General features: G+C 35.2%; 1 protein-coding gene across 9 annotated transcripts in view; it reads left to right on the plus strand.

The window, feature by feature from the left end:
- Window positions 1-13,385, plus strand: part of RALYL (RALY RNA binding protein like) — a 720,856-nt gene that overhangs the window by 633,529 nt on the left and 73,942 nt on the right. The gene's annotated exons all lie outside the window — the stretch shown is intronic.

Here is a 13,385-nt window from a genome sequence, read left to right on the forward strand (position 1 = left end):
GAAATGGATAATTTCCTGGACACGTACACTCTTCCAAGACTAAACCAGGAAGAAGTTGAATCCCTGAATAGACCAATAGCAGGCTCTGAAATTGAGGCAATAATTAATAGCCTACTAACCAAAAAAAGTCCAGGACCAGATGGATTCACAGCCGAATTCTACCCGAGGTACAAGGAGGAGCTGGTACCATTCCTTCTGAAACTATTCCAATCAATAGAAAAAGAGGGAATCCTCCCTAACTCATTTTATGAGGCCAACATCATCCTGATACCAAAGCCTGGCAGAGACACAACAAAAAAAGAGAATTTTAGACCAATATCCCTGATGAACATCGATGCAAAAATCCTCAATAAAATACTGGCAAACCGGATTCAACAACACATCAAAAAGCTTATCCACCATGATCAAGTGGGCTTCATCCCTGGGATGCAAGGCTGGTTCAACATTCGCAAATCAATAAACATAATCCAGCATATAAACAGAACCAAAGACAAGAACCACATGATTATCTCAATAGATGCAGAAAAGGCTTTTGAGAAAATTCAACAGCCCTTCATGCTAAAAACGCTCAATAAATTCGGTATTGATGGAACGTACCTCAAAATAATAAGAGCTATTTATGACAAACCCACAGCCAATATCATACTGAATGGGCAAAAACTGGAAAAATTCCCTTTGAAAACTGGCACAAGACAGGGATGCCCTCTCTCACCACTCCTATTCAACATAGTGTTGGAAGTTCTGGCTAGGGCAATCAGGCAAGAGAAAGAAATCAAGGGTATTCAGTTAGGAAAAGAAGAAGTCAAATTGTCCCTCTTTGCAGATGACATGATTGTATATTTAGAAAATCCCATTGTCTCAGCCCAAAATCTCCTTAAGCTGATAAGCAACTTCAGCAAAGTCTCAGGATACAAAATTAATGTGCAAAAATCACTAGTCCACTTATTTAAGTAGACTTGGGTCAAACATAGGAGTTTCATCAGGTTTCATCTTTCCAGGAAGATCTGTTTGATAAAGCTGAGGCAGGCCCACCATGGCCCTCAGGACACCAGGTCCCACTCTCACTTCCTGACCCCCAGCCCCTCTTCACTGCCTTTAAAATTTTGAGGGAAAATTATTTCCAGCCAGAATGCCCACGCAATCAATCAAACCAAATACACTGTTAATCAAGCACAAAGACTTTTAAAAGATACAGGTGACTCTTGTTATTTGAGGAAGTTATATTCTGTGAAGTCACAGAATTAGCAAATACTGAACCATTGGTCCTAGGGGAAATATAGGGCTAGATTCCTGTGAGCCTCTGGTCTCAGAGGAATCTTTTGGTCTCAGAGGAAATTCACAACATTTTTGTCAACCAATCAACACAAAAACTTGCTGTTGGTGTGTTTCTGTTTAAAGACCCTATGTCTTTAATGTATGTTATATCAATAAGTATGTTGATTCATTAACATCGAACTCACAGCCAGCAGCACACCTCATGCCTGAAAGAAGCTCATCTAAAGAAGCTCACGTATTTTCTTCATAAGACACATCAGTCTTCTTGTGCTTAGGAACACTGGACGGTATTTCAGCACTATACTGGGGGGCCGTTTTAAGCTACAAAATTACCAAGAAAAAGCACAAAAATGTGAAAAATGAGACACTAAATAGATCATAACATAGATGGTTATTTACAGTATGAACTGAAACAAAGAGGCAGTGTCACCTCATTGGACCTCAGCTGGGAACATGTAACTCAAAATGTTTACCCTCTGTGCATGTTTCTGAATGATCATAAAAACCCTGTGAGTATTGATTAGGAGGTCACAAATTTTGCAAAGTTACAAATACAGAATCCATGAATAATGAGAATCAACTGTATTTTCAGAAATATAATTACTCACAAGCTATTTCTAAGAAATCTAAAGGTTGTTTCACCAAACTTATCAAACTAACCAAAAAAAATGGGGGGTCTAACACAAAAGAGAAGGAAGTCCTCAAGGTGGCTGGTGAAGAGAAGTACCAAGATGACAGCTTTGTAGCAGACCCAGAGAGAACCAGTCTGGGTTGCAGCAGGAAAGTGGAATGCTCCAGGAAGAATGAAAAAAGTAGACCATTATAAGTGCCAAGTAAACAATGATTGTACAAGAAGGAAATATAATCATTGCACAGTATGTTCCTCAACTATTATATTCATGTGGTTATGCCAATAATATTTATGTGGTTATACCAATATAAACATTGAATATTGACTTAACCAAACAGAAAAGAATTAATGAGGAAAAAACACGGAAGTTCACAAATAAATTCTTCAGTACAAGTAAACAGAGCAATATTTTGAGGGCTCAAAGAGGATTCGGTTTTGAGAATAAGATTTTTTTCTAGAAACTAAAGAATATTAGATAAAATGTCTTCTTAATATTCAGAAGGAAAGTACCTCTAAGAAACATTTATAGGTTATAATAAGAAGAGATTAATTTGGAAAATATCAGTTAACTCTTTAAAACACCGGATTCAATACAATGCCCCATTTGGAGCAGTAAATTAAAGATTTGATACTACAGATGAAAATAAGGTCAATAAATGATATTAAGGAAAATTAACAAACATTCTATGAGAAAAACAGAGGAAAAGTGGCAAAAATGAGAACAAAAGAAAAAATGGGATGAAACACCGTTGAGTTTAATCTGTAAATAATAGCCATTGCCAAAGATGACAATTTTATAGAAAATGAGTCAATAATAAAAAGTAAAATATATAATTCATTGATTTTTCTAAATGAGGCATTTCGAATTTGAAATGTAAAGAAATCTATAGGAATCCATAAATTTAAAAAGAGGCTAACTTTAAGACAAAAGATAAAATCGAACTCAGTTTTCTCTGTGATGTGCTAATGTGAAGATAATCCTGGAGAATTTTTTAGGGAAAGGATTGTAACACAAGAACTCTGTGTTCAGCTACGTCATTTTTTATGTGTGAAGTATGCCAGAAAGACACTAACAGAAAATTATGATGTATCATGTACCAATCCCAGACAAAATTCTAGAAAGATAGCCACTCACCTGGTTTTATCTATCCTGAACACCAGCATCTTAAGGCTCAACCTATTTTACAAACACATGTTTAACAAATATTTAGTCATGTTCTTTAACTGGGAAATTTATTGAAGGGATAAAGTGATTCATTTAAAATGACTGGGTAGAAAAATAATCAGGGAGGGGGAGAATTTGACATTAAAAAAATTCAGCTGGTAAAATATTGAGGAGATTTTTTTTTAAAAGTTGAATAATAGTAATAGGAGGGACACTATCTCTTCTACAAATTCATGATTTAGGAATAAAAACTGACATTAATCAGTGGGGAAAAAATAGAAACCACAATAATAAGTCATGTTTACACAAAAAGGTCATAATTGACAAAGAGTGTAAATCAGTTCAATGGGAGTGGAAGAATTATTCAATATGCTACTTTTGCTTCTATAATATTTGTATGAAATACTCATTTTAGATAATATGTGTCCAGTGCAGTATGAGCTTGTAATAAAAAGGTAATAGAGGACATGTGTAAATAGCTAGGTATTTTGGGAAAAATGGGCAATGCAGAAAATCAAGTGCATATGTCTAGAGGAATGACAATGTTTAGTATATAAAGATTTGCTAAAATCTTCAATATTTATAAATAATAATGGTGATAAAAAGCTGTCCTCTCATTTTAATTTGAATAGTTTTACTGTTTTATGCTGAATTAATATTCCCCACTTGTTTTTGCTACAGCTTATTGTGTTTAAGTAGTTTTCTTATTACTGTTTTACTTTGAATATAAGAAATGCCTCTTAAATTTTATCAAATGTCTCTTTAGCATTTACAGATAAAATCTGTAATCTCTTTTAATTTGTTTTTGTTCCAGATTATGTTGATAGATTTCCACACCTGAAACTGATACTAATGACCTCTCTGGTTTACTTTGGTGTATAGGTTGCTCTTTGTCTAATGAGATTAGGTCTGAGTTCTTTACTTTTTCATCTTTCTTCTTTAAGAATGAAGGCATCTAAAGCTGTAAATTTTTCTGAGTCATGTATTCACTGAGTCTTAGAAAAAGCATTTTAGAAAAAGCATTCTTTTTATTTCTTTTAGAAAAAGCATTCTTTTTATTTCTTTCTAGAGAATATGAAGTGCAATATTTCTTTTTTGACTTGGCATCAGTTTGGTTGGGGAGAGTCAAAGAAACTGAACTAGTACTAAGGGAAAGTGAGCCAGATTTAGGGTACCAGCTTTTGAAAATCTGGAGGTCGATATATAAATGTTACATTTTAACAATGTAATTTAATTTTAACAAAATTATGAAATTTTAACTTGAAAGATATCCCAGAACTATATAATGCTATAATGCATTAATCCTCTGCTCTAAAAAGAATTCCCAACAAATAGTTTTCAGGCTCTTGTGCCATATATATCTGTGTGTTATATTACAACATACAATGTTTTGTCATGGTGTTTTCCATTTTACGATTCTGTTTTTTGTTTAAACTACTAGAAGCTTGCGTTATTTGGTATTAATTATCTTATTTCTTTGTTAAATTTAGCAGTAACAGTCTTCCTTATAATTACTACCCTTTAATACTCATTCTGCCTTTTGGAGCCACAATGAAGAAATTCAATTCCTCCTCCACTGAACAGCCTTTCAAATATTTAAACAGTTAGGCACCTTTCTTCCCAAAGACTGTCTTCTGTAGCCCAAGTATCTTTATTTAATTCAATCATTTTTTATACAGGGGCATTGTCTTGAGACTTTTGACCATCCTAATTTGCTTCATCTATACATATCCTACTTGGTCAAAATTCTAAAAGTGCACTGACACATACTAAACTAAATATTTCCAGTGATGGCTCAAAGTGAAAGTCCAATAGAATTATTACCCCTTTTTTTAATAGACACTACAAATCATTTAATGCCAATTAAGATTTCATTATCTGGCCAGGCCTGGTGGCTCACGCCTGTAATCCCAGGAGGCCGAGGCGGGTGGATCATTTGAGGTCAGGAGTTTGAGACCAGCCTGGCTAACATGGTGAAACGCTGTCTCCACTAAAAATACAAAAATTAGCCAGGTATAGTGGCACACACCTGTAGTCCCAGCTACTTGGGAGGCTGAGGCAGGAGAATCGCTTGAACCCGGGAGGTGGAGGTTGCAGTAAGCAGAGATTGCATCACTGCACTCCAGCCTGGGTGACAGAGCGAGACTCCGTCTCAAAAAAAGGAAAAAACAATATTTCCTTATCTTTGTGGCTTAATATTGAGATTGTAATTGACAAAAACACTCAAGTATTTCTTACAGCAATATCTGGGAAGCAATTTCTTACAGCAATATCAAGGTAGTCTATGCTATGAACTTTGGTTATATTGATGCCTTGGTTCGCTCATATATAAAGTCAAGATAATATTAATACTAACTCATAGAATTTTTAAGATAATGAAATAATTTGATATATGTAAAGCATTTAGAATAGTGGCTGATAAATGCTAAGCCTTCAGTAAATGTTAACTGTTAACATTATTATAATTATTATCATCTGTTTTGACATCATCCTCCAACATTTTTAAAAGCTAGTCTCCACCATAAAAAGCTTGTGTAGTTGATATATTTACCCTTGAAGGAAAACTTTGAAAAAATCATTTTAATTCAATTGTTAAATTATAAAAATATCAACAAACTATGAAAAACATTTACTTGTAAATGGACAAGTGTACTCATTGTCTACATGTCACATATGGTTATTCTCAACAAACATGGAATACAAAAACACGAAACACGTGAAATACAACCCAGCCTAAACTGGGTTGTGTCAGTCAAGATCTGCAAAAGAATATTGGAATAGAAAGTGATTGGAACAGCTACTACCTCTGTGGCTGAGGGTGAGTACTCAAGGGAAAAACAAAGTTGAAGAGAGTCTCTCTCCCCAGGGCTGAGATTCAAATCTCACTGGAGAAGATGTATTTGTAGCTGACTGAAGGTCAGAGAAGTCTATGGGGATGTTGGTGGACTGGAGGTGATGAGTAGGAAACTTCTGCTGAGATGCCCATGGTTATCACTGGGCCTCTGACAAGCTGCTGGTAGCTGTGCCAGAGAATAAGAAGAAAAGCATCTGGAAAAAGAAGCTCCTTCTTCTTCTATGCCTTGCAGTTTTACTCCAGCCCCCTATACTGCCAAACTTTAACACGGTGTCAGCAGGCAAAGGAGGAATGTTCATAGAGTCCAGCTCCATTATTACAAAGCAAGCTCAAAAAAAGGGTAGATTTAGAGCTGACCAGCAATAAATTGATAGATGGAAGAAAGATCTAACCCAATATAGCAATTGTAATGCTTTAAATATTCTAATATTAATATTTGGGTGTTTGAAAAATTCTAATGAAAACACTTTACTTTTCTACAGAAAGTAAATACTATAGTGGAAAGTTCCGTAGATGGGTAACGCTCGATTTAAAAAATATATCTTTGGGTGACTAGAACACCCTGCCTTTCAGAGCTTATGATCTAGTGAGATAGACTCATAAACAATCAAATACAATATAATATGTTTAGAAGAAAGTGTGTTTAAGAAGCTATAAGAATGAGACCTGAACATTAATGACTACATTGAACAGTTAAAGAGATCGATCATACTCTACAGGATTTTGACATGAGCCCTCCTGGAATATTTTACCCTGAAAACTTCAGTGTCAAGAAATTCAGATAAATTAGATTAAGTTCAAATAAGAGAGATGGGGATGATTAATGGAAGGGAAACACTGGCTTGTGACGGGAAAGGCTAACAAAAATAAATCTATACAGATTAGCTAAGTGGCAAGAGAAGCAGAGAGCTGACAAGCATGAGTTGGATGTAAATTCAAATAAACTATAATCAAAGAATAGCACAGAAAGTGGAATTTAGTCTAATTCAACAAACTTGATAATGTGGGAAGATGTGGAGCTTGAGTTAGGCCTTTAAGAATGGACATATTGGCGGAGCTTGCAGTGAGCTGAGATCCGGCCACTGCACTCCAGCCTGGGTGACAGAGCGAGACTCTGTCTCAAAAAAAAAAAAAAAAAAGAATGGACATATTAGGCTGGGTGCGGTGGTTCACACCTGTAATCCCAGCACTTTGGGAGGCCAAGGCGGGCAGATCACAAGGTCAGGGGTTCGAGACCAACCTGGCCAACATCGTGAAACCCCATCTCTACTAAAAATACAAAAATTAGCCAGGCGTGGTGGCGGGCGCCTGTAGTCCCAGCTACCTGGGAGGCTGAGGCAGGAGAATCGCTTGAACCTGGGAAGCGGAGGTTGCAGTGAGCCAAGATTGTGCCACTGCATTCCAGCCTGGGCAACAGAGGGAGACTCCATCTCAAAAAAAAAAAAAAAGAATGGACATATTTCCAGCAGAAAGAATATACAACACATGTTGATGGATGGAGAGTATAACAGGAAACTTTTTGTTGAGCCATCAAGTGAGCTAATGCAGAAGATTGTGTCAAGATACAAGAACGTCTCTGCCTGAGAGCAAGAATTTTTTTTTTTTTTTTTTGTACCAGAGTAGCACCAGGCAGAGCGTAGGTGCTGAGAAATGCTGATGGATTAAAAGAGTAATTGAATGAATAGTGGAAGAATGTCAGAGAAAGGAGCTACATTTTGTAGGATCCTTAGTATTGAAGAGGTCTGCATGTTACCTTGTAAGCCATGGGGACTAATTGAAGGTTTTTATGCTGTTGTTGTTATTTTTATTTAAGTACACTTCCTAACAGACACAGTACAGAGAAAAGTAACAGCGCACCCCATTCAAAATGATAATTCCAAAATCAGAAACCCTGTGTTACTAGCCAAAAGAAAGAAAAATAATTGGTTTTTTTCTTCCTCTTTTTCTCATTTCCAAAATTTACTCTTCATACATTGTCACTGCTCTATCAATTAAAGTAATCATCCTTTAAATGTGTGATACAGTAAACTTGACTCACAGCAAGTGAAGCATGAGAACTCTTTCTTAAGTTAGGTGGATTATTTTAATCTTTAGAACTTCTTAGCCATTTTCTCTTCCTCAGGTGACAGGTACTGATTCACCAGTAGCCAGGAACTCTATAAAAGATATCATAATTATTTAGGTCCCAGTAGGTTTCTCCTCACCTTCTCCCCCATTACAAAGGTCCTTGAAAATAAATTGAATATTTCATCAATGTAACTTAGACTAAGTAGCTTATTTCACTGTTTTGGAATTTTGTATATATGTGTGCATATGTATTGGTGACATACACCAAAGTAAATGTACAAATTTATATGTATTCCTTAAAGTCAAATGAACAGATTTTTGTTCACAATATTATATTGGCAAAGTTTGTAAATTTGTTTAACTTTAGATACTCTGACAGCTAGAAACCTACACCAACATTTTATGATGACTTAGAAGCAGGATCCTGTAAATACATCTAAGAATACTTCTGATTTCACCTTATCCACAGGGAAGTATGCTTTGGAAATTCAGCCAGTTAGCTGAATTATATACTACGTTAGTTTTACATTATATCTTCTGCACTCATAACTTCTAGAACTAACCATGGGTATTCTGAAGAATAGCTGTGCCAAGAGAGAGAATAATCTCCATAAAACATATTGTCCATACTTGTTCCACATTTTTCTACCACCAGGTTTCTTGATCATCTAGAAAGACCTACCTTTTGAACATTGACTTGTCAAATCCCTACTCTTTGCAAGGTCCATTTCAAATGCCAGCTCTTTCATGAAGCTATATTTGATCCCTGTGTCTCACTCACCACATCCTATTTCCCCTGCTTATAAACTCTCATAGAAGTTCTTATTTCTGATTGACAGTTATCAAATTCTGTCTCAACTTACTTTCATCTGTGTATTTGTCTAATCTCTTATACTTAGATTGAAATTCCTTGAGGTTAGAAGTCATGTTCTACTGATATAATTATTCACAACTCCTAGTATTGCAGCTGACTTACAAATAAGAACTCAATAATTGATTACTCAACTTAATATAGGAAGCCAGTTATAGCAATTGAGAAGGCTCTAGTAGTAGTTATTATTGGCAAAATGTTTGCTAAGAACACATTAAAATATTTCGTACTTGTGTTAGGGAATTTATTAATATTCTTAAGATTATATTTTAATGAAGTTTGGTGAAGGAAAATAAAAAGAAATACTTTGTGTATTAGCCTACTCATATGAAACTGGCTTTATGAATTCAAAGGGATTAGATAAAAATTGAGTACATATATTGTAAAACCCAATGAGTTGTGATTCTTCTATAAATGAAAAAGTTCAAATGAAATTTCAGGAAAGTTACTTGGTCCTCATTTAATCTTCAGTAATAAAAGAAACAGTGTGGATGTATGGCTCTAAGCAATTACTTTAGCAATTCTGATTCCCCATTACATTTTAAGAGAATGTGAATGTAAATGATTAAGGACACACTGAGAAGTAGGATAAAATTAATAAAAGCATACCAGATTTTTAAATAAACAGTATATTTATTTGCACTAAACATTCAAAACCATCATTTCATTTTTCTAGAAGGTCAGATACCTGCCGTAAGCCACTGGTTGTGCTTCCAAGCAACAAAAACCTCAGCATTTCCTTGGTTGAGTTTCATCCTGGACAGTGCCCTAAACATCTAATTTACTATCATTTTTGTTTTCAGTTACCTAAGAACCAAATTGTCATACTAAACTGTTGCAAAAGTTCTCTAAAATAGATCATACCATAAGGATCACAGTACCACCCTCAGTTTATGAGAGAGAAAAGGGGTGTGGGGCAGGAATTTTTCTTAACTGAAAAACCAATTCTTCTTGGCAATACACTTCTAGGATACATAAAATACCTTAAAAAACCGAGTATGGCTCCTCACAATGCCATCTTTTGGCAGTTGATTTCAAATAGAGGTTCACTCAAAGAAAAAGGGGATTTTTATGAAAGATAGAATCTGGAAAGAGAGAAAAGGAGACCCTCCCCCGCAAAAAAAGGACTGAGAAGAGGGGCAGGAACACTGGGGAAACAATAGCTGCCATTAATCAGACTTGCCCTAGTGTGATCTTTGAATCTCTTTGAATATCTTTCTCTTTCTTGGAAATCCAGCTTGATTTTATAGCTTATGACCTGAGCCAACTACTGCCATGACATTTCTGCTAAAAGCCCAAACCATTAAGACAAAAGCAGTCTTGACATGATTACCAAGACAGGTCTGTTTGTGCATTTCATTTTATTTTTAACTTTGACAGGTAAAATTGAGTTTATGATGGCAGGTAGTGGAACTTGAGAATCAAACAATTCAGAATACTTAGCTATAACTTGTTCTTGTAAATACATCTTAGCAGTCAGGACTGAACAAAAAAATAAGCAGGTTGGACAAGATAATTTAAGCAGCAACTGAAAAAAAAATAAAAATGAATTTTCTTTTCTTGTGTACTTTTACATTTCCAGAAGGCTTTTCAATCATTGAAGTATTTACTGAAGGTATAAGACATATAAGTGGAAATCATTACTGTCATCTATATTAATAACACCTTTATAATTTTTTTCTTGCAATTAAATTCTGCTGTCTGAGATTACAGCATAAAAAAAGAGTCTCTGAAAAAAATTATAAAAACAATTTAGTCACATATTTCCTTTGTGAGCTTATTTGGTTACATCTGAAAATACTGAGATCTTCTATTCTATGAAAATGATTATCCCCTCAATCAATAACTATTGAATGCATCAAATATGTCTAGCACTATTTCTGCTACTCAGTAAATACTCAAATATATTTATTGGAATTAGCAACCATTCCCTTTTCTTTGCATCCTCTCCACTTGTTTTTTGATTTAACAAAAGTCATTCTGACTGGTGTGAGATTATGGTTTTGATTTGCATTTCTCTAATGATTAGTGATGGTGACCATTTATTCATATGCTTGTTGTCAGCCTGTGTGTCATCTTTTAAGAAGTGTCTGTTCATGTCTTTTGACTTCTTTTTAGTGGGGTTATTTGGTTTTTTTGCTTGATGATTTATTTAAGTTTCTTACAGATCCTGGATATTAGACCTTTGTCAGATGCACAGTTTGTGAATGTTTTCCCCCAGGCTGCAGGCTGTCTGTTTACTTCCTTCATAGTTTCGCTGTGCAGAAGTTCTTGAGTTTAATTAGGTCCTACTTGTCAATTTTTGATTTTGTTGCAATTGCTTTTGAAAACGTAGCCAATATCAACTAGGGTATTTCCTAGGTTTTCTTCTAAGATTTTCATATTTTGGGGTATTACATTTAAATATTCAATCCATCAGCCAGGCGCGGTGACTCACACCTGTAATCCCAGCTCTTTGGGAGGCCGAGGCAGGTGGATCACAAGGTCAGGAGATCGAGACCATACTGGCTAACACAGTGAAACCTCGTCTCTACTGAAAAACGCAAAAAATTAGCCGGGTGTGGTGGTGGATGCCTGTAGTCCCAGCTACTCAGGAGGCTGAGGCAGGAGAATGGCGTGAACCCGGGAGGCAGAGCCAAGATCGCACCACTGCACTCCAGCCTGGGCGACAGAGTGAAGACTCTGTCTCACAAAAAAAAAAAAAAAAAAAAAAATTCAATCCATCTTGAGTCAATTTTTGTACATGGTGAAAGGTCAGGATCTAGCTTTATTCTTCTGCATATCAGCCAGGTATCACAGCACTATTGACTAGGGAGTCCTTTCCTTATTGCTTAGTTTTGTTGAATTTTTCAAAGATTAGATGGCTGTAGGTGTATGACTTTATTTCTGGGTTCTCTATCCTGTTCCATTGGTCTATTGTCTACTTTTGTGCCAGGACCATGCTTTTTGGTTACTGTAGCCTTGTAGTATAGTTTGAAGTTGGGTAATGTGATGCCTCTTGCTTTGTTCTTTTTGCTTAGGATTGCTTTGGTTATTCAGATTCTTTTGTTGTTGTTGTTGTTCCCTATGAATTTTCAATAGTTTCTTCTAGTTCTTTAAAAAACAATGTTGGTAGTTTGATAGGAATAGCATTGCATCTGTAAATCGCTTGGGGGTAGCATGGTCATTTTAATGATGCTGATTCTTCCAATCCATGAACAAGAAGTGTTTTTCTATATTTTATGTTGTGATTTCTTTGAGCAGTGTTTTGTAGTTCTCCTTGTAGAGATCTTTCACCTCCTTGGTTAAATTGATTCCTAGGTATTTTATTTTTGTCTGTGACTAGCATGAATGTGACTGCACTCTTGATTTGGCTCTCAGTTTAAATGTTATTGGTATATAGATATGCTACCGATTTTTGTGTATTATTTTTCTTTGCCGGGTTTTGGTGTTAGGATGATGCTGGCTTCATGGAGTGAGTTAGAGAGAAGTCTCTCCACCTTGATTTCTTTGGAATAGTTTCAGTAGGATTGGTAACAACTCTTCTTTATTTGTCTGGTAGAATTCAGCTGTGAATACAACTGATCATGAGCTTTTATTGGTTGATAGGGTTTTGTATTACAGATCCCATTTCAGAACTTTTTATTGACCTGTTCAGGTTTTCAGTTTTTTCCTGGTTCAATTATGAGAGGTAGTGTGTTTCAAGGAATTTATCCATTTTCTCTAGATTTCCTATTTTGTGTACATAGGGGTCTTCATAATAGTTTCTGAGGATCTTTTGTATTTCTGTGGGATTGATTGTAATGTTATCTTTGTCACCTCTAATTGTGCTTGTTTAGATCTCTTTTTATTTGTTAATCTAGTTAACAGTCTGTGGATCTTGTTTATTTATTTAGAGAGCCAACTTTTGGTTTTATTGATCTTTTGTGTAGATTTTCGCATCTTGGTTTCATTCAGTTCGGCTTCACTTTTGGCAATTTTTTTCTCTTCTGCTAACTTTGGGGTTAATTTGCTCTCGTTTTCCTAATTCCTCCAGGTACTGTATTAGATTGTTAATTTGGGAGTTTTCTAATTTCTTTGTTTAGTAGTTTAGTGGAAAGTCTTGGGAGATGGGCACCTGTATATATATGTGTGTGTGTGTGTGTGTATGTATGTATATATCTCACCCTAATGGAATATTGTTCATACTTAAAAAGGAATGAAATTCTGATACATACTACATGGATGAACTTTGAAAATATGCTAAGTAAAATAAGTCAAACACAAAAGAACAAATATTGCATGACTGTGATTGGACAATTTGTATTTGTATTAATGACAGAGTCTGGAGAGGCAGGAATAGGAAGTTATTGTTTAATGAGTACAAAGTTTCTGTTTAAGTTGATGATAAGGTTGTTGAAATAGTGACAATGCACAATTTTGTGAATGTACTTAATGCTATTGAATCATAAACTTTAAAAGGATTAGGATAGTAAATTTCGAGTTATGTATGTTTTGTCACAATAAAAAGAAAATGAATAAGTAAACTTTTTTTTAAATTACT

The sequence above is a fragment of the Papio anubis genome, chromosome 8 (genome assembly GCF_008728515.1).
Source record: "Papio anubis isolate 15944 chromosome 8, Panubis1.0, whole genome shotgun sequence".
Classification (NCBI taxonomy): domain Eukaryota; kingdom Metazoa; phylum Chordata; class Mammalia; order Primates; family Cercopithecidae; genus Papio; species Papio anubis.